This window comes from Schistocerca cancellata, chromosome 11 (genome assembly GCF_023864275.1).
Source record: "Schistocerca cancellata isolate TAMUIC-IGC-003103 chromosome 11, iqSchCanc2.1, whole genome shotgun sequence".
NCBI lineage: Eukaryota > Metazoa > Arthropoda > Insecta > Orthoptera > Acrididae > Schistocerca > Schistocerca cancellata.
Window position 1 is genome coordinate 65,977,407 of NC_064636.1, and position 18,676 is coordinate 65,996,082.

An 18,676-nucleotide genomic window follows, 5' to 3' on the forward strand; every position below is an offset into this window, starting at 1 on the left:
TTTGAACATTGGTGGCTGTACAAGAACAGTTGGCATTTCTCCACTTAGTACTGGTTTCAGACCCCGTTTGTACTCCCTGAAGTCCTTCATTACTTCAGAGGGCTATTAATCTTAAATCTTTCACACATTCGAAAAATCTTATTTTCTCCGTACGTGATCGATATGTTTTTAAACCAGAATTTCAGGTGAATGGCCTTCATGTAATTCTTAACAGCATCGTAGCTTTCAGATGCATTCACTGTTGATAGCAACCTGGATGACTAATTGTGGACTACAAAGACTGAATTCACAGACAGACATACAGATAGGCAATTGTAACGTGAGAACCACTTATGGGATTTACATGTTTCTTTCTTTAACTCACAGACATATTCATTTACTATCTATTAGTATATATTTCGCTACTTTAGGTAGCACAAGAAATAAGCTGTGGCTATTATTGTAAGTCAAGTCGCAAAAAGTGGGCTGCCTTCGTGCTCTCTAACAGTACGCTACATAAACTATTAGAGAAAATCATTTAATTTTTTAAGGAATTGTAGACCTCAAAAAGAACCACGAAAAGTCAGCAAGAGCATATGTTTGTCTTTCACAGTTGAGTCACACTCACACTTTTTCTGCTTTGTGGGTGCTGAAACAGGTAATTTCAAAAGACAAAAATCGTCATTATTCTTCAACCTTAATCTTTTATTTAGGTACATCTTTTTGATGCTCTACAGTTTGGCACTACATAACGTGATGTAATTCTTATGGACTACGTAATGTATTTCAAGAGAGCATGCTAGCGGAAAACATTTTTACTTCATGTAGCTCATGACATTTAAATGGCTGAACAGACTTTCAAAAATATATCTAAGAACCGTCCTGATTAAACCAGCTGTCAAGTAAAAAAACGGCTTTAAAATTGGAACTTTCGTTTGAGAACTATGTTGGGGCAGACAGACAGACAGACAGACAGACAGACTTGTGGGTCAAACATATACATGTCTGTTCTGCATTGGGAGTTCAAATTTGCCCCCTGTGGGAGCTCCTCTCTACTGTATAGTGTCAACCATGTTCTAACAAGGGTGCGGGCAGATAAAGACAATGGTCAAGAGTGCCGTGGACAAAGGTACGCATCGGATCGAAAGACTGCCCACTTTTAGACATGTCTGTTCCATACGCACATTTGATTTTTAGCTGTGACATAAATTGCAACATGGAATGAAATGATTTCATGAAAGCAAATTATAAAGACATTCACATTCAAACACGGCTTACATTATTTATTTCTCATTGACACACATGAGACGTTGCCTTGCTACTACATCGCTGAGGTTGTTGGCAGTTGTAAACAAAAGGCGATATGTACCAATCACAACTTTGGAATGATACTACACTTATCTGACACACACACACACACACACACACACACACACACAGTACCTCCTGCCCATCACATCACGTTGGCAACCCATTATCATGTTCACTTGTTCTGGTGCAGCGTTAAATTATAGTTACGTTTTGATTTAATACTGTTTCAAATCTCCAGTGCTGTACTGTAGAAAAGGGAAAAAAGGGAGAATTAGAAGAAAGGGAGTTTCTGGGAGGTGCCAGAACGTGTTCTGACCGAAATTAAGCCCTGATTCAAGGTACATGTTGTTGTGGGGATATGCTACTGTTCGCTATCTCATTGGCCATTTGTTTGACTTCCAAATTAGTACTACATTTATCTGCAAGGCTACATTACTCTGTTGTAATGTGAACAGATATAAAGAAAGAGTTTTGTGTGTGTGTCAAGGGAAATTAGGTTAGCCTTAGCACTGCCTTCTGCTTTATTACATTGTTTGACTGGTGACTAATTTTAATACCTAACTAATATTTAATTAATAAGACTTGCTTTTGTGCTGGAGAACATCTGTTCCTCACTCAAATGTTTGGTGTTGGTTATACTCTGCTGGGGTGTTTCGGAAACGAATCCCAGTCTGTTTGTTCTCTTCCCATTAGGTTATCTCACGGTCACAACTTTCTCAAAAATTCCTCAGAGAGGTTTAATGCAATCACTGACTGCCATTTACGGTGGTCGGTGGTACCATTACAAGCACTCCCTTTGGAGGAGCCCTCCTGCACCATTCCACCACATGTGGATGGCTGACTTGCTGCAAGGCTATGCCCTGTGTTCTGTGACATTTGTGCGTTTGCTTCGGTATCTCAGCATTTTCAGCTCTTAAGGAGGGAGGCAGAGCTTTAGCTGGTAAAGACATTTCCAGCTGGAGTACATCACAACCAGACACACACTCTGGAGTCAGGTATTGAATTGTAAGGTGTATCCAGGAACAGATGTGCACTCAGATCACAATTCAGTTATGATAATGACTGAGCCAGATCGCTGGTCGATCATCAGCAATCGGCTTATCTTTGGTGCGTCCCCGGGCATGAGCATCTTTGCGTTTTCGGCTGGGGCGCGCGAGACGGCGAGAGGCAGTCGGTTTGGGGCGGCCGGTGAGACTGGCTGAGTTGTAACTCGGGCGTAAGCACATGTGTGATGTCTGTTACGCTGGGGCTGTTTGTGAATAGTGAAACTCCTGCAGCGGTTACCGGTTGCCTGGAAGGCATTTCGTATAAATTGTGCCAAGCCTCGCAGTGAGAGGGGAGTCCGGAGTTGGCCTAGATGTTTGTACAAATTGAGGTGCTTGTGTGAGAAGCACGGTGTGGGGCTGTTTGTTGCTTCATCCTTCTGGGAGCCACCGCAAGCAGATGTTTGGTCGGAATGTGTACAGTTTGTGGTGAGCATAGTGTGAACAAGTTCTCGTGGGATGTGCTCCCGGCCTGACTTTTGGCCTTGTTATTTGTGGGCGCCGACCCATTGTCTGTTACTGCTTTCGGGTGTCCTGTAAGATTTCACAGCAAAACTGAGATTTTGGGGCATTCTGTGTTTCTGGCTCAGCCTCCGCCTAGTAAGGGGAAAGATTTGGAATTCCTTAATCCTGTAGTTTAAACATATAAAAAAAATTATTTTATTCCCGTTTGATACCAGACAGATTCAAATTTTGTTTACCTGGTTATTGGCTTAACTCGCACTTCACACACTAAATCAGCTGATATTGAAATTTTTTTTTATTATTGCTGTTTAATGTCAGACAGATTCAAATGTAACTTCATTTATGTATTTGAAATAAATGCGTTGGATTGACCTTAATGAATTATGTGCAATCTAAGTAAGAGATCCAGTCCTTCATTAGTGCTTAACAGTGGCGTGTGGTCCGGGTTGTGACCCCCATACTCGGACCAGTTTGTGAACTAAATTTTAAGAGAATTGTTATGAGAATTCAGTGTGTAAATAATAGGATACTGAAGTACACAGGAATGGAATAGGAATTTTAACTTCTTTGAGGCTCTAGATGATGCGATAATAAATGGCAATCACATGAGTATTCACATTTGTCTGTGTAATCCATGAGACAGGAGTCATAACAACAGACTGCCAGAGAAACACCATCCAGGCACTACAGCAGCAACCAAGGGCCTATAAGTGCAGTAACTAAACAGCTCATGAATAGAACTTATTGAAAAAATAACAACAACATGCAGAAGAATGGAAGACGAAGGTGACAATCTGTTTGAGAAAACTGAATTTGGAGTAAAGGATCGAGGGATAGTGGAAGGGATGTTCAAGAAAAATCAAGAGATCTTTATTGGATTTGCAGATCTTTACATGACATTTGACAGCATGAAACAGTGAAAGTGCATGAAATTTTTTTAAAAGGTACATATAAGATATATGGAACAGCAGGTAACAGAATATGTACAATAATCAACAAGAATTGGTATTCTGAATTAAAGATGGTTAAAGATAAGGATGCAGGTAATCTCCACAAATGTTCAGATGAACACTGAAGAAACATTGGTGGAACTGAAGAAACTTATAGCAATTTAATTAAAACTGAAGGTGAAAAGGATATCATTTATAAAATTCACTGGTGATATTTCTGTGTTCACTGAAAGTCAGACTGAATCACCAGAATTGGTGAATGTAATAAACAATTGAATGAGTGCCAAATCAGGATTAATGAATGGAAGAAAGAGGAAAGTATTGGGGTGTGGCAGAAATAACATTGGTGGCAAAGTTAACAGAATTAAGGACCACACAGTAAACCACTTGTAGGGACTCTGGTACACGTGATGCTAATTTACACTGAGGGTCAAAGCACGGTTGTTGTAAGGAGTAATGTAGCATGGAATAACAGGAGATTCCTCGCAAAACAAAGTTACTAATATCACAGATAGGCCTTAATTTGTGTTAGACATACCTGAATGTATGCTTGGAGCACAGTACTGCATAAAAATTAATCATGGATTATGGAAAAACAAGAGGGGAATCTGAGAATTGTAAATGCGGTGCTATTGATGGATGTTTAAACTAGGTGAACTCATAACAGAAGAACTATCGAACATCTCTGCAGAATAGGTGAGGATAGTGTGATATGAAGAAAACTGTGACAAGTACAAGGGTCATCAGAGTAAGTTATATTTGAAGGCATCAGGGAATAACCGCTGTGGAACTATAGGTGGTTGCTGAGGTTACAAACTGTAGGGAAAGACAGAGATAGGAATGCATGTAATTGTGGACTCTGGGAGCTCATGGCACTGCAAATCTGCTGCTCAGACAGACACACATTGTCAACATGTCTGTGGTTACCGAGACTGGCTGTTACAGCAGTGGGGCAACCAAGGTGGTCCACACCCTGGCAAGCTGAGGCTCTGCTGGCGTTTGCTTCTGTTTGGTGATTGCCGAGTATATTTCTTGCGACTAACAGAAACTTTATAGCAAATTACTGGGTTCTTTCTCCTCTCTCATTCCTGACAAGCACCAAAAATGGTCTCATAAATGTGTGTGCATGAGTGACCTCTACTAGACCATTACAATACATCTAAAGTAATAGACATTTATCTCATCTGACAGTTTACACATTCAGTGCACTCATATTCTCCCCATCACTAAATTTTCTGGGCATGACATTGTCTGAATTATTGAAACTTCCTGGCAGATTAAAACTATGTGCCGGACCGAGACTCGAACTCGGGACCTTCGCCTTTCGTGGGCAAGTGCTCTACCAACTGAGCTACCCAAGCACGGCTCTCATTCTGGAAACCTCCCCCAGGCTGTCGCTAGGCCGTGTCTCCGCAATATCCTTTCTTTCAGGAGTGCTAGTTCTGCAAGGTTTGCAGGAGAGCTTCTGTAAAGTTTGGAGGGTAGGAGCCGAGGTACTGGCAAAAGTAAAGCTGTGAGGACGGGGCTTGACTCGTGCCCGGGTAGCTCAGTTGGTAGAGCACTTGCCCACGCAAGGCAAAGGTCCCGAGTTCGAGTCTCGGTCTGGCAGACAGTTTTAATCTGCCAGGAAGTTTCATATCGGCGCACATTCCGCTGCAGAGTGAAAATCTGTCTGAAATATTGTTGGCATTGGTTTGCTGGTCTTTGTGAATAAGACACTGAACTGTTGACAATAACTATTTTTCCTACCAACCTATTCTTAACTAACCTCTCTCCCATGATACTATGATCTAGTCGTGGGGATACCACCTCTGATTGTATATTTTGATTTTATTCCCAGTTCACTTTGCTGGCCCTCATTAAATCTAGACTGAGCATTTACACTTTGCTTTTCAGTATTTATATCTTATCTACCATATAATGGTGTGTGTGTGTGTGTGTGTGTGTGTGTGTGTGTGTGTGTGTGTGTGTGTGTGTGTGTGTGTGTGTGTTTTGAGGGAACTCACCGCATTTGAGAGACAGTGGCCTCATCAGGTGGAGGAGTCGTGGGCCGCGCAGCAGCAGGTGTCTGGCGAGGTGCGCTGGCAGAGGTGGCGGTGGCAGTGGTGGTGGTGGCGGTTCTGGTTGTGGTTGTGGTGCTGGTGGTGGTGGTCCTCGGCTCTGTAACGACTGGTGCACTGCACATACAGAGAGGCAGGGTGTGAGCTGGCTGGGCGTGTCCTCGTGGGGATGTGCAGGTGGCTCACTGTGGCCAGCACTGCTGAGGGACCACCCACACAGGGGATAGGGCTCCAGTTAATACAAATAGCTAGGTTGGATACGCCCACATAAGGCACGCGATCTCCACACGATGTGCTTACTTCATCAATTTCTTAGCTACTGGTGCCCCCAATACTTATCTTTTCACATTAAACACCTATCATCATTCCACAGCCGCAATACCAGATCGGATACGTCTAGCATCTTGGCTGTACCTTTACATAATACAAAATCTTTCTCTGTGTCATTCTCCACAGCCATACGACTATGGAACGCGCTCCCCTGTGATCTGCGTCTTATCTAGAACCACTTAACATTCAAGAGAGAACTCAAGACTTACATATTAGGGACGGTATAGCCACCATTGTCGTGCCCTCATCTTTTTCTTTCTCCTCTCCATCATAGCTTCGAATTTTACCATTCTATTCCTCTTCCTCTAACCTATCTACCTCTTCTATATCTCTTTCACCCCATTCTATCGTCTTATGTCTCTGCTTGATGAGAATAACTCACAAGCTGCAAGAATATAACGAGAAAATTCCCAACTAGCAATAGGACTGACATTCATAAAAGAAAAAATATGTTTACTTTCCTATACATAGTCATTACTATTATTATTATTCTTGATTATTATAATTATTTTTTATTGTTATAATTATCATTGTACTACTTTTATAATCTCTAATTTTTTTTTCTGTAACATTAATACTGTATAACATGTTATATGTCCTTAATGTTCTGTAGAAACTGAAATTTGTTGAATCTGAGTATGCCTGGTTAGGTGTAAGAGAGGGCCTGAAGGCCCTAATCTTGCCAGGTAAAATAAATGCATAAATAAAATAAATAAATAAATGAATTACCAGTAAGCTAATAACAATCAGTCGTACCATCTGAGTTTTCCACGGCAGTCGCTCAACCCCGTCCAACAGGTAGTTCAAATCTAGGTGCAGCCAGAAGGTACATACAATGCCCAATACTTGCACAAAACATAATTACAGAATTACTGGACATGTTAGCTCAGGTGCTATCGCCATAAAAACTATCCAAACAGCCTGAATTCCACTCCACCTAAATTGTATGATGATGATGAAGTCCCATATTCCTTGACAGAGTGTAGGGGAATGACACATGCACCCACATAATGTTACTGTCTTGCAGTTCGTCTGATCTCTTTTCGATATGGACATTCCACTCTACAAAATGATTACTACAAGACCCCACTTGAAGCAACTGATTTGTAACACTGAGTCCACAATCAGACTAATATCACGATAATGTGAATATCAAAACCTGTTATAATTAGATGGCAGCTTGTAAACTCAAGTTTATTGCAATAAATGACTTTTTGGAAACTAATTTTCAACTTGAAATTAAGTGACGAAAACATTTGTATTAAGACTACCATCCAGGATTCCAATTGAGCACCTATTGTCTCTGTTAACTAAGTACGAAAGATCTTAAATATCATTTCAGCCACAGGTAAGCATGTGTGTGTGGGTGTATGTTGAAATGTTGAAATGACTTGGCATTGTGTTCGATGATTCAAACCTAGCAACTAATAGGATTGTTAACTAAGTGCAATAATACATTACATATCCAAATATAGCAAAATGAGAATCTGAACTGTCGAGAAAAAGTATTTTGTTCCTTTACTGGGATCTGAATCCACCACCTCTCATTGTTTTCTAACCACAAATACATGTTAAACATCAGCTTAGTTTAGCTGTAGCAGGATGTGCCCATATATGAACTGGAAATAACCTAACGGAACATTCTGTGTAGGTTGGGAATCTATCCCCATGTGCTGCATGCACCATCGTTGTTGACTGCACACAAGATGATGTTGATTATCGAATTCTTTTTCGCCACTTGCTATGAGGTACATGTTTTAACTTTTCAAGCAATCATTTAAAGTTTTGTGTGACAGACTTTAAAGCGACACCAGGTGTCATAGTTGACAAGACATGCAGAGGAGATAAAAATCAAAATTGCTTTTCTCCTCTGGTTTTATGTACACGACACAATGAAAATCTTTGCAGACAACCATGAATACAATGGATGCTAATAACTATGGACATATCCATGGGAAGAATATCTTAACACAAAAGAGCTTCATTACACCAGATGTGTACTGTTACATTCTGAGGATTCACATTAGCCTTTGATTTTACGTTTTTTGTCAGGACCAAACATTTTTGTTTTTTTGAAGGTAAAGCCAAATACACTCCTGGAAATGGAAAAAGAACACATTGACACCGGTGTGTCAGACCCACCATACTTGCTCCGGACACTGCGAGAGGGCTGTACAAGCAATGATCACACGCACGGCACAGCGGACACACCAGGAACCGCGGTGTTGGCCGTCGAATGGCGCTAGCTGCGCAGCATTTGTGCACCACCGCCGTCAGTGTCAGCCAGTTTGCCGTGGCATACGGAGCTCCATCGCAGTCTTTAACACTGGTCGCATGCCGCGACAGCGTGGATGTGAACCGTATGTGCAGTTGACGGACTTTGAGCGAGGGCGTATAGTGGGCATGCGGGAGGCCGGGTGGACGTACCGCTGAATTGCTCAACACGTGGGGCGTGAGGTCTCCACAGTACATTGATGTTGTCGCCAGTGGTCGGCGGAAGGTGCACGTGCCCGTCGACCTGGGACCGGACCGCAGCGACGCACGGATGCACGCCAAGACCGTAGGATCCTATGCAGTGCCGTAGGGGACCGCACCGCCACTTCCCAGCAAATTAGGGACACTGTTGCTCCTGGGGTATCAGCGAGGACCATCCGCAACTGTCTCCATGAAGCTGGGCTACGGTCCCGCACACCGTTAGGCCGTCTTCCGCTCACGCCAGTGGTCGGCGGAAGGTGCACGTGCCCGTCGACCTGGGACCGGACCGCAGCGACGCACGGATGCACGCCAAGACCGTAGGATCCTATGCAGTGCCGTAGGGGACCGCACCGCCACTTCCCAGCAAATTAGGGACACTGTTGCTCCTGGGGTATCAGCGAGGACCATTCGCAACCGTCTCCATGAAGCTGGGCTACGGTCCCGCACACCGTTAGGCCGTCTTCCGCTCACGCCCCAACATCGTGCAGCCCGCCTCCAGTGGTGTCGCGACAGGCGTGAATGGAGGGACGAATGGAGACGTGTCGTCTTCAGCGATGAGAGTCGCTTCTGCCTTGGTGCCAATGATGGTCGTATGCGTGTTTGACGCCGTGCAAGTGAGCGCCACAATCAGGACTGCATACGACCGAGGCACACAGGGCCAACACCCGGCATCATGGTGTGGGGAGCGATCTCCTACACTGGCCGTACACCACTGGTGATCGTCGAGGGGACACTGAATAGTGCACGGTACATCCAAACCATCATCGAACCCATCGTTCTACCATTCCTAGACCGGCAAGGGAACTTGCTGTTCCAACAGGACAATGCACGTCCGCATGTATCCCGTGCCACCCAACGTGCTCTAGAAGGTGTACATCAACTACCCTGGCCAGCAAGATCTCCGGATCTGTCCCCCATTGAGCATGTTTGGGACTGGATGAAGTGTCGTCTCACGCGGTCTGCACGTCCAGCACGAACGCTGGTCAACTGAGGCGCCAGGGGGAAATGGCATGGCAAGCCATTCCACAGGACTACATCCAGCATCTCTACGATCGTCTCCATGGGAGAATAGCAGCCTGCATTGCTGCGAAAGGTGGATATACACTGTACTAGTGCCGACATTGTGCATGCTCTGTTGCCTGTGTCTATGTGCCTGTGGTTCTGTCAGTGTGATCATGTGATGTATCTGACCCCAGGAATGTGTCAATAAAGTTTCCCCTTCCTGGGACAATGAATTCACGGTGTTCTTATTTCAATTTCCAGGAGTGTAGTTCAAATGTCCATCCAACCATCCTGTTTTAAGTTTTCCTTTATTTTCTTAAACTAAGCAATGCAAATACTGTGACCATTCCTTTGAAATGGCACTATCTATTTCCTTTCTAACATTTGAGAGCTGTAGATTCTACTTTGTCTCTAATGGTCTTGCAGTCGATGGGATGTTTGACACTTAATTACTTCTTTCTTTCTTCCTCAACATTTCCTATTGAATTAAAGTGCCGCATGATGGCTAATTGGTCACATTTCATGACATTTGGCAGTAATCGATTGAGCCATACTGGTAAACCACCACATCAAAACAAACCAACTGCAAATGAAAAAATTATTTCCTGACGTAATTTCTTTGACACACTTACCACATACACGCACAAAATAATAGAACAGAACAAACACATTTCCAGAATACAAAAGGACTCACAAGCTGAAAACTTACAAACACACACTGACAACCACCACACAGAAAAGAACCAGATGGTACACCATGACCTACACACATAAGCAGAGCCAAAATAAAAAAAATACCACACCATATAACACACACACACACACACACACACACACACACACACACACACACACAAATGCGTACACAAACAGATCACAGATACCTAAATAATTACACTCTAAAGTTTCGCAGTAACATTCGATCTTTGGTAAAAACATTTGACAGTCGGCAACAGAAACCAAAACATTGCATTGAAACAATCTTTCAGTTCATAGTGCTGTGGAGTGTGGGAAAAAACTGCAAATTGGCATTCATAAGAAGAACAACACCAAAAATGCAATGGGAGTGTAATATGTAAGAAATTGTCCACACAACCTGTAAGTACAGTTCAAAACATTACTACTTAATAGGAAATACCAACCACCAGAACTGTTTATAATCTATAGGCACAGTGACAAAAATGTAAATTAAATAGCTAACATATGTACATATTCCAGGCCACTGATAACGCCTTGCAGAAAATAAACTCGAAACGCGTATGGCACTAAAATTGTGTTTTATTCAGTTGCTGTCATATGGTCCATAAGTAAAAATCATCAATATACTGTGATGAACAAAATACTTCATGCAGCATTTTCGAAGGTTTAAACAACAATTCTTATGACCTTCAAGTGTACAATATTCAATAAGTCACTCCAAGAATATTTTATAGCTACAAATAAAAAATTATGATTGAAAAATATACTTATTCCAACCTGCATGAGAACACGTCAGACAAAAGTCTATGATATTATGCATGAATCTACTTGTTTCAGTTAAATTATGGGTGGTCCTTTTAGGCTACATGCATCAATGTAGTATGCTACATGAGGAAAAATGATGGACTTTCTTACGCACTTGCACGGTACATTTTTAGGCCCCCTTTTTCCACATGGAATTTATATGGAGGGATTATCTGTGCTACATAAGCTACATTTACTGAAGACAAGCCTCATCTTTGCCAAGATTGACGGTGTTAATAATAACATAAGAAATTATAATAATGAATGATCTCTTCAAAAAACTATTATAGTGGATAAACATGGCTGCTTAGTAGCTTAATACCACTTCAAAGTAAAAAATAAATTCCTTCTGAAATTATAATAAAGGGAAGCCACTTCAAGAATAACAATGGATGCATTCTCAAACAACAATCACTGCCTATGGTTGACTACCTTATATATCAAATGCATCTCTTCTTTTAGTAAAATTATAAGCCTGTATCACAATAATAAAGAGCTAGAAATTAATTAACGTTCCTTGACACAATGCCACACTACTGCAGTTATAAATGTGACAATGATCCCTGGAGAACATTCTGGAAGTTTGATTGATACTTGTCGCTGAGTTGATTTTGTACGCTCTAGCGTTGGTGTAACCTAAACTCTTACCAGATCACAGCAGCTCAGGTGGGAGAAAACACTTCCTGCAGAAATTTCTGTAGCCTACAATAATGCCAGTAGTGCAGCTGACAATTATGTGATATTATTTAAGTGATTACTAAAACAACTCTAAAGTACACATTAGGTAGCTGAGGCAACTAATGACCATTGATATGGATTAACAAGGAAAAGAATGTTTTGTAAAGGCTGTAATGAACCTCCAGGGAAACGGAACGCTCATCCAGTGAGGAGCATCCTTCGTTAACGGCAAAACAGTGGCACTGCATTGAAAGTAGTTTGGTGGTCTGTTAAAATTGCTCTAGCTTCATTTGCTTAAGCTCTGTGTTCGTCACTGATCAGCCAAACACTTAACAAGTATTAACAGACCCACTTTGCCTCCGGTGACTTCTGTTGAACAACGTAAGGTTCCACTTTCCTTCCTAATCTACAATAAAGCCGACGCTCCTTCACTACCTGCTGGAGGAGAGTCGGTGTATGTTGGGCCATGACAGAGGCAGACGTCCGGCTAGTGGAAGCTTACCATTAACCTTTCTTGCACCAGAAATTTTATTTAATCCCTGAAACAATTGTCATGTAAAGTCACGGCACACTTATTTGAACTTGCAATGTTGAAAATGTTGGTGCTGAACTGGGAATCTAACTCAGATATCTCTTTCTGCCATTTTGAACACTTTTCGGACAATACAGTTCCATCGATTTGTTGGGTCCCCAACATTCCATAGTTATCCAGGTTTCAATGAAAGGGGAAGGTCTGGTTTTAAATACTGGTTGGGTACAAAAATTTTCACTGTGTGATTTCAAGTTGTAGCATTCGCACTGCAAGTAATATGTGGAAAGCAATAATGATTTTTAGCATTTGTGCATGCAACGTCAACAATAACAATTGGTGCCCATTTTGACTATGAAACAGGCAGAGAACGTTTTATCCTATCATTTCAGATTTATAAATTTCACTCCTAGTGGCTGGTGGATAAGTATTTGACAGGTGTGTAGCCAGTGGTGATAGCATATACAGGGTTAAGAGTCCCAGTCAGCACAGAACTTTTCCTCGCATAATTTCTAGTTCAGACATGAGCATATCTCACTGGTGGTGAAATTAACCGACATTGTGTATCTATATGTGGCTAGAAAACAACATGATATATGCTGGGTTCGAAATGCAGCAGGGGAATACTTTGTTGTATAATCATTTCAGTTTCATCATCCCTCTAGCGGTGAAAAATTTTGATACATAAAATTATAACATTTTATTGTGCTTCATTCACAATCCCTGCCCAAAACAAAACTTTATGCCCCATCATATCAAGTTTGAAAAAGTGCATATGATGTTACATGTGGTTAAATTGATAGTTAAGATCTGTAGTGACCGGATTGGAGTCCTGGATCCCAGTCCATTACAAAAGCATGTAGTTTGAAGCTGAATCTTGCTTTTTGAAATGTCATTTATTGTAGTTAACTTGAGTTTACAAGCACTGAGGACCGCCATCTCTGGTAAAGGGCTTTCTGATATTTACATTACTGTGGTATTGGTTTTCATATGGACGATAATAGACAAAGCACAAGAAAGTTATGTGGCTGCGTACAAACCAGGTGGAATGCAGTTCAGGAAATTTGGCTGCTTCCGAGCATGGTAACACACACATATAAATTTGACAGGCACGACACTCGTCTGATTGTGAAACATTTCGATTGTAATTAATGTGATACTTTGATCATCAGACATTGTTCAAAACCTGTTTTAAAACTGGTCTTTGAAAGGTACAGGTAACTAAATGGTTGACAGCGTGTTTCAAATTGAGCTGGAGAAGGAATTCAGTACAGCGGGTAGTAAGGCACGGTGAAACCCGTGATTTGACAACAGAAAGAGGCTGTGGTTGTGCAACAGTTATGTGTCATAACAGTATTACCACATTCATCTAAATTTCATTCATTAAATACGGTTGACAGGAATTTAAGTATTTTTCAAGTGAGCATCCTCACCTTGTAAGCACACATGAAACCATGGGGTAGTTAAAGTAAGCTGTGTCATTCCCCAGTGATGGAAAAACACACACTAATGTGTGTGTGTGTGTGGGGGGGGGGGGGATGAGCAATGTTTGTGATTGATGATGTAAGTTGTGCTGTGAACTTGCTACTGAAATAAAATTAAGTTTGTCCTCCACATACAGTAGGTATGAATGGTAAATTTCGTGAGAATTTGATGTCTATCTAGAAGGGCTGGCATGAATACAAGGGGGGAGTAGGATCAACATGGGATAGTGAGACATCCTCCCCAAAAAATGGGAAAACACTGTATCACTTCACTGTGTGAAGTGGACACTGTATGAAGTAAAAAGTAACTCTGCTTACACGTGGTTTTATACATCTTATTTTAATTATTGTTAAAATCATAGGCACCTGTGGTGTATAAAATTTGAGTGTGACACTATGTATAATTTTGAGAGGTTGGGGGGGGGGGGGGGGGTCGAGTGGAATCAGTGAAAGACAGAGGCAGTTCCAGAACCAAACATTGTGTATCTGTCTGTAACTGACACCCAATAGTGTGGGAAGTATGAGGCAGTGAACTAGGTGAGGATCACGACAAGAATCTATTATACATCATGAAGATAATTTTTAAAATGTACACAAAGATTACTGCTAGTAAAAAGATTCCCGTTAACAAAAATTTTTTCAAACATAAGAGCTCGAGTCATTTCCCACAGCGTGCATAACGAGTTTGGAATAATATAATGTTTTAAATTTTTTTCAAGAATGTAAACAATTGTAATATGTTTGTTGTTTAAACAAGGAATTTTGATGTTAATCTTTATTGAATAAAAGAGAAAGACACTGAATGATTTACAACACTGGCTCTATGTTCATTATAATTGGTTCAGGGAATGCACAGTGTCATCTCAAACACAAGATTTCTGATATGTCAAATAGCACATAAAATACTACATCATCATCATCATCATCATCATCATCATCATTTAAGACTGATTATGCCTTTCAGTGTTCAGCCTGCAGCTTGGCCCCCCTTATACAGTTCCTCCATGATCCCCTATTCAGTGCTAACATTAGTGCCTCTTCTGATGTTAAACCTATTACTTCAAAATCATTCTTAACCGAATCCAGGTACCTTCTCCTCGGTCTGCCCCAACTCCTCCTACCCTCTACTGCTGAACCCACGAGTCTCTTGGGTAACCTTGCTTCTCCCATGCATGTAACATGACCCCACCATCTAAGCCTGTTCGCCCTGACTGCTACATCTATAGAGTTCATTCCCAGTTTTTCTTTGATTTCCTCATTGTGGACACCCTCCTGCCATTGTTCCCATCTACTAGTACCTGCAATCATCCTAGCTACTTTCATATCCGTAACCTCAACCTTGTTGATAAGGTAAATTGAATCCACCCAGCTTTCGCTCCCATACAACAAAGTTGGTCGAAAGATTGAATGGTGCACAGATAACTTAGTCTCGGTACTGACTTCCTTCTTGCAGAAGAGAGTAGATCGTTGCTGAGCGCTCACTGCATTAGCTTTGCTACACCTCGCTTCCAGTTCTTTCACTATGTTGCCATCCTGTGAGAATATGCATCCTAAGTACTTGAAATCGTCCACCTGTTCTAACTTTGTTCCTCCTATTTGGCACTCAATCCGTTTATATTTCTTTCCCACTGACATTACTTTCGTTTTGGAGATGCTAATCTTCATACCATAGTCCTTACATTTCTGATCTAGCTCTGAAATATTACGTTGCAAACTTTCAATCGAATCTGCCATCACAACTAAGTCATCCGCATATGCAAGACTGCTTATTTTGTGTTCACATATCTTAATCTCACCCAGCCAGTCTATTGTTTTCAACATATGATCCATAAATAATAAGAACAACAGTGGAGACAGGTTGCAGCCTTGTCTTACCCCTGAAACTACTCTGAACCATGAACTCAACTTACCGTCAACTAACTGCTGCTTGACTATCCATGTAAAGAACTTTAATTGCTTGCAAAAGTTTGCCTCCTATTCCATAATCTTGTAGAACAGACAATAACTTCCTCCTAGGACCCCAGTCATATGCCTTTTCTAGATCTATAAAGCATTGATACAATTCCCTGTTCCACTCATAACACTTCTCCATTATTTTCTGTAAGCTAAAGATCTGGTCCTGACAACCTCTAAGAGGCCTAAACCCACACTGATTTTCATCCAATTGGTCCTCAACTAATACTCGCACTTTCCTTTCAACAATACCTGAGAAGATTTTACCCACAACGCTGATTAAAGAGATACCTCTGTAGTTGTTACAATCTTTTCTGTTTCCATGTTTAAAGATTGGTGTGATTACTGCTTTTGTCCAGTCTGATGGAACCTGTCCCGACTCCCAGGCCATTTCAATTATCCTGTGTAGCCATTTAAGACCTGACATTCCACTGTATTTGATGATTTCCGACTTAATTTCATCCACCCCAGCCGCTTTATTGCACTGCAATCTATTGACCATTTTCTCCACTTCCTCAAATGTGATCCTATTTCCATCATCATTCCTATCCCATTCTACCTCGAAATCTGAAACATTACTGATCGCATTTTCACCTACATTGAGCAACTCTTCAAAATATTCCCTCCATCTGCCCAAGGCATCCACAGGATTCACCAGCAGTTTTCCTGACCTGTCCAAAATACTTGTCATTTCCTTCTTACCTCCCTTTCGAAGACTGCTAATTACACTCCAGAATGGTTTTCCAGCAGCTTGACCCATAGTCTCCAACCTGTTTCCAAAGTCTTCCCAAGCATCTCTTGGATGCTGCAATTATCTCTTTGGCTTTGTTTCTTTCTTCAACATAACATTCTCTGTCTACCAGGGTTGTAGTATGTAGCCATTTTTGATACGCCTTCTTTTTGCTTTTACAGGCTGCCTTGACTGTATCATTCCACCAAGCTGTTTGCTTCATCCTACTTTTACACACTACTGTTCCAAGACATTCTTTAGCCACTTCTAGTACTGTGTCCCTGTACCTCGTCCATTCCTTATCCAATGACTGTAATTGACTACATTCAACTAACTGGTACCTTTCTGAGATCGCTGTTATGTACTTGTGCCTGATTTCCTTATCCTGAAGTTTCTCCACTCTTATCCTCCTACATATGGACCTGACCTCCTGCACTTTCGGCCTCACAATCCCAATTTCACTGCAGATTAAATAATGATCAGTGTCATCAAAGAATCCCCTGAATACACGTGTGTCCCTCACAGCCTTCCTGAATTCCTGATCTGTTATTATATAGTCAATGACAGATCTGGTTCCCCTGCCTTCCCAAGTATACCGGTGAATGTTCTTATGTTTAAAAAAGGAGTTTGTGATTACTAAGCCCATACTGGCACAGAAATCCAAGAGTTGTTTCCCATTCCTGTTGGCCTCCATATCCTCTCCAAATTTACCCATTACCTTTTCATACCCTCCTGTTCGATTTCAATCCTGGCGTTAGAATCACCCATGAGCAGAACACTGAAATACTACATAAGTATTAAAATCTAAATGAAAAATAAATGATCATTCATCAGTGTTAGTGGCTATTAGACTTGAATGAACATATGTAACTGTAAGATGGTGCAGAAAAATGGTAACTCTGGTCGCACAGCCACTTTAAGCGTCACAGACTATCAGAGGTGGAACAGCAACAATGGATGGGATAGATAATGTCCTAAGGTGTGCCACAGGAGAATGGAGGCCTGTAGTGTTCACTGGGTGGCTATAGTAAAGCCATAGATCCACTGAAACACACACACACACACACACACACACACACACACACACACACACACACACACACACACACACACAGGGGTGGACACCTGTTCGTCGAATACACAGTAAGGCACGGTATTCTGTGTGTCACAAAAGGGAACGTATCCAAGCACTGCGTGAGCTTTATGTAATACCGAGTACAGAGGCGAACAAAATGAGGTGGGAAGACCCAATTTTATGGGACCAGCTGGAACTGCTGCTAGGTCTGGCCTGTGATCCTGCGAGGTGGTCTCAGGCTGCAAGAGGTGTGAGCAGTCAGCCACTGGGGCACCGATGCTTACTTCACCTGGTTTTCTGAACATCTTCCATACAAGCCCTCACAGCAGAGCATTCTTTTATATTATGTGCCTTTAGAGCAATTAACATCTTCCGTGTACTGTCTGGATTTGGAGAGAACTAAGAATTATCTTGTAATAGTTACTGGCATATGGCTGGCACGTGGAAAGAAAGTGACAGACAACTACGTAACAGCCAAAGCTGTAATACTAAGGTGTGAATAGTGATTACTCTGATAGTCTCCTTTACTACATGAAGAAAATTCCACAGGTCAACATCAGCAACATAAAATTGTAGATAAGTTGCCGCCCTCCTCTAATCATTCTGCAGTACACTACCTTTCTCGAGGTGTCGGCTGTAAGTGACTTACTCGGTCATCATCTTTATGCAGTGTGGCACTATTCAAAGGTGTCTCATTGTCATCAGCCACAGAGGCAATGGACAACTGTAGAGAGTACTTTATGGGAAAGTCTACAGCAACCAGTACAGGCTGCCGGTTGCAAACTACACCCGTCACTGCGCCTGAGCCTGTGCTGGGCAATACAGATTTGTGTCCATAGCAGTCTGGCTCATGCTCTATTCACACAGTGAGTGTACCCTCTGTCATGACAGTTGATGCTAAAACCTAAGCAACCACTTTCTGTATACATGTAGTTTAATATAATGTCTACAAACTGGCTCTTTGATGATTTTTGTTAGCTAACATACCTGGTAATGAACACTGTTCAGTTTAGGGGATCACTGAAACTGCTACACAAAGGTAATGATAGCATTGTGAGCTATCGTGAAATGACTGTCTATGATGGTGTATTTTACAGCAGACACACATC

General features: G+C 41.7%; 1 protein-coding gene and 1 non-coding gene across 2 annotated transcripts in view; one reads left to right on the forward strand and one right to left on the reverse strand.

Annotated features, from left to right (window-relative positions):
• The window catches only part of LOC126108613 (TD and POZ domain-containing protein 1-like), a 440,276-nt gene that overhangs the window by 152,721 nt on the left and 268,879 nt on the right, over positions 1-18,676 (reverse strand). The gene's annotated exons all lie outside the window — the stretch shown is intronic.
• On the forward strand, positions 5,283-5,357 carry Trnaa-cgc (transfer RNA alanine (anticodon CGC)). Its single transcript has one exon. It is a non-coding gene; the product is annotated as a tRNA-Ala (tRNA).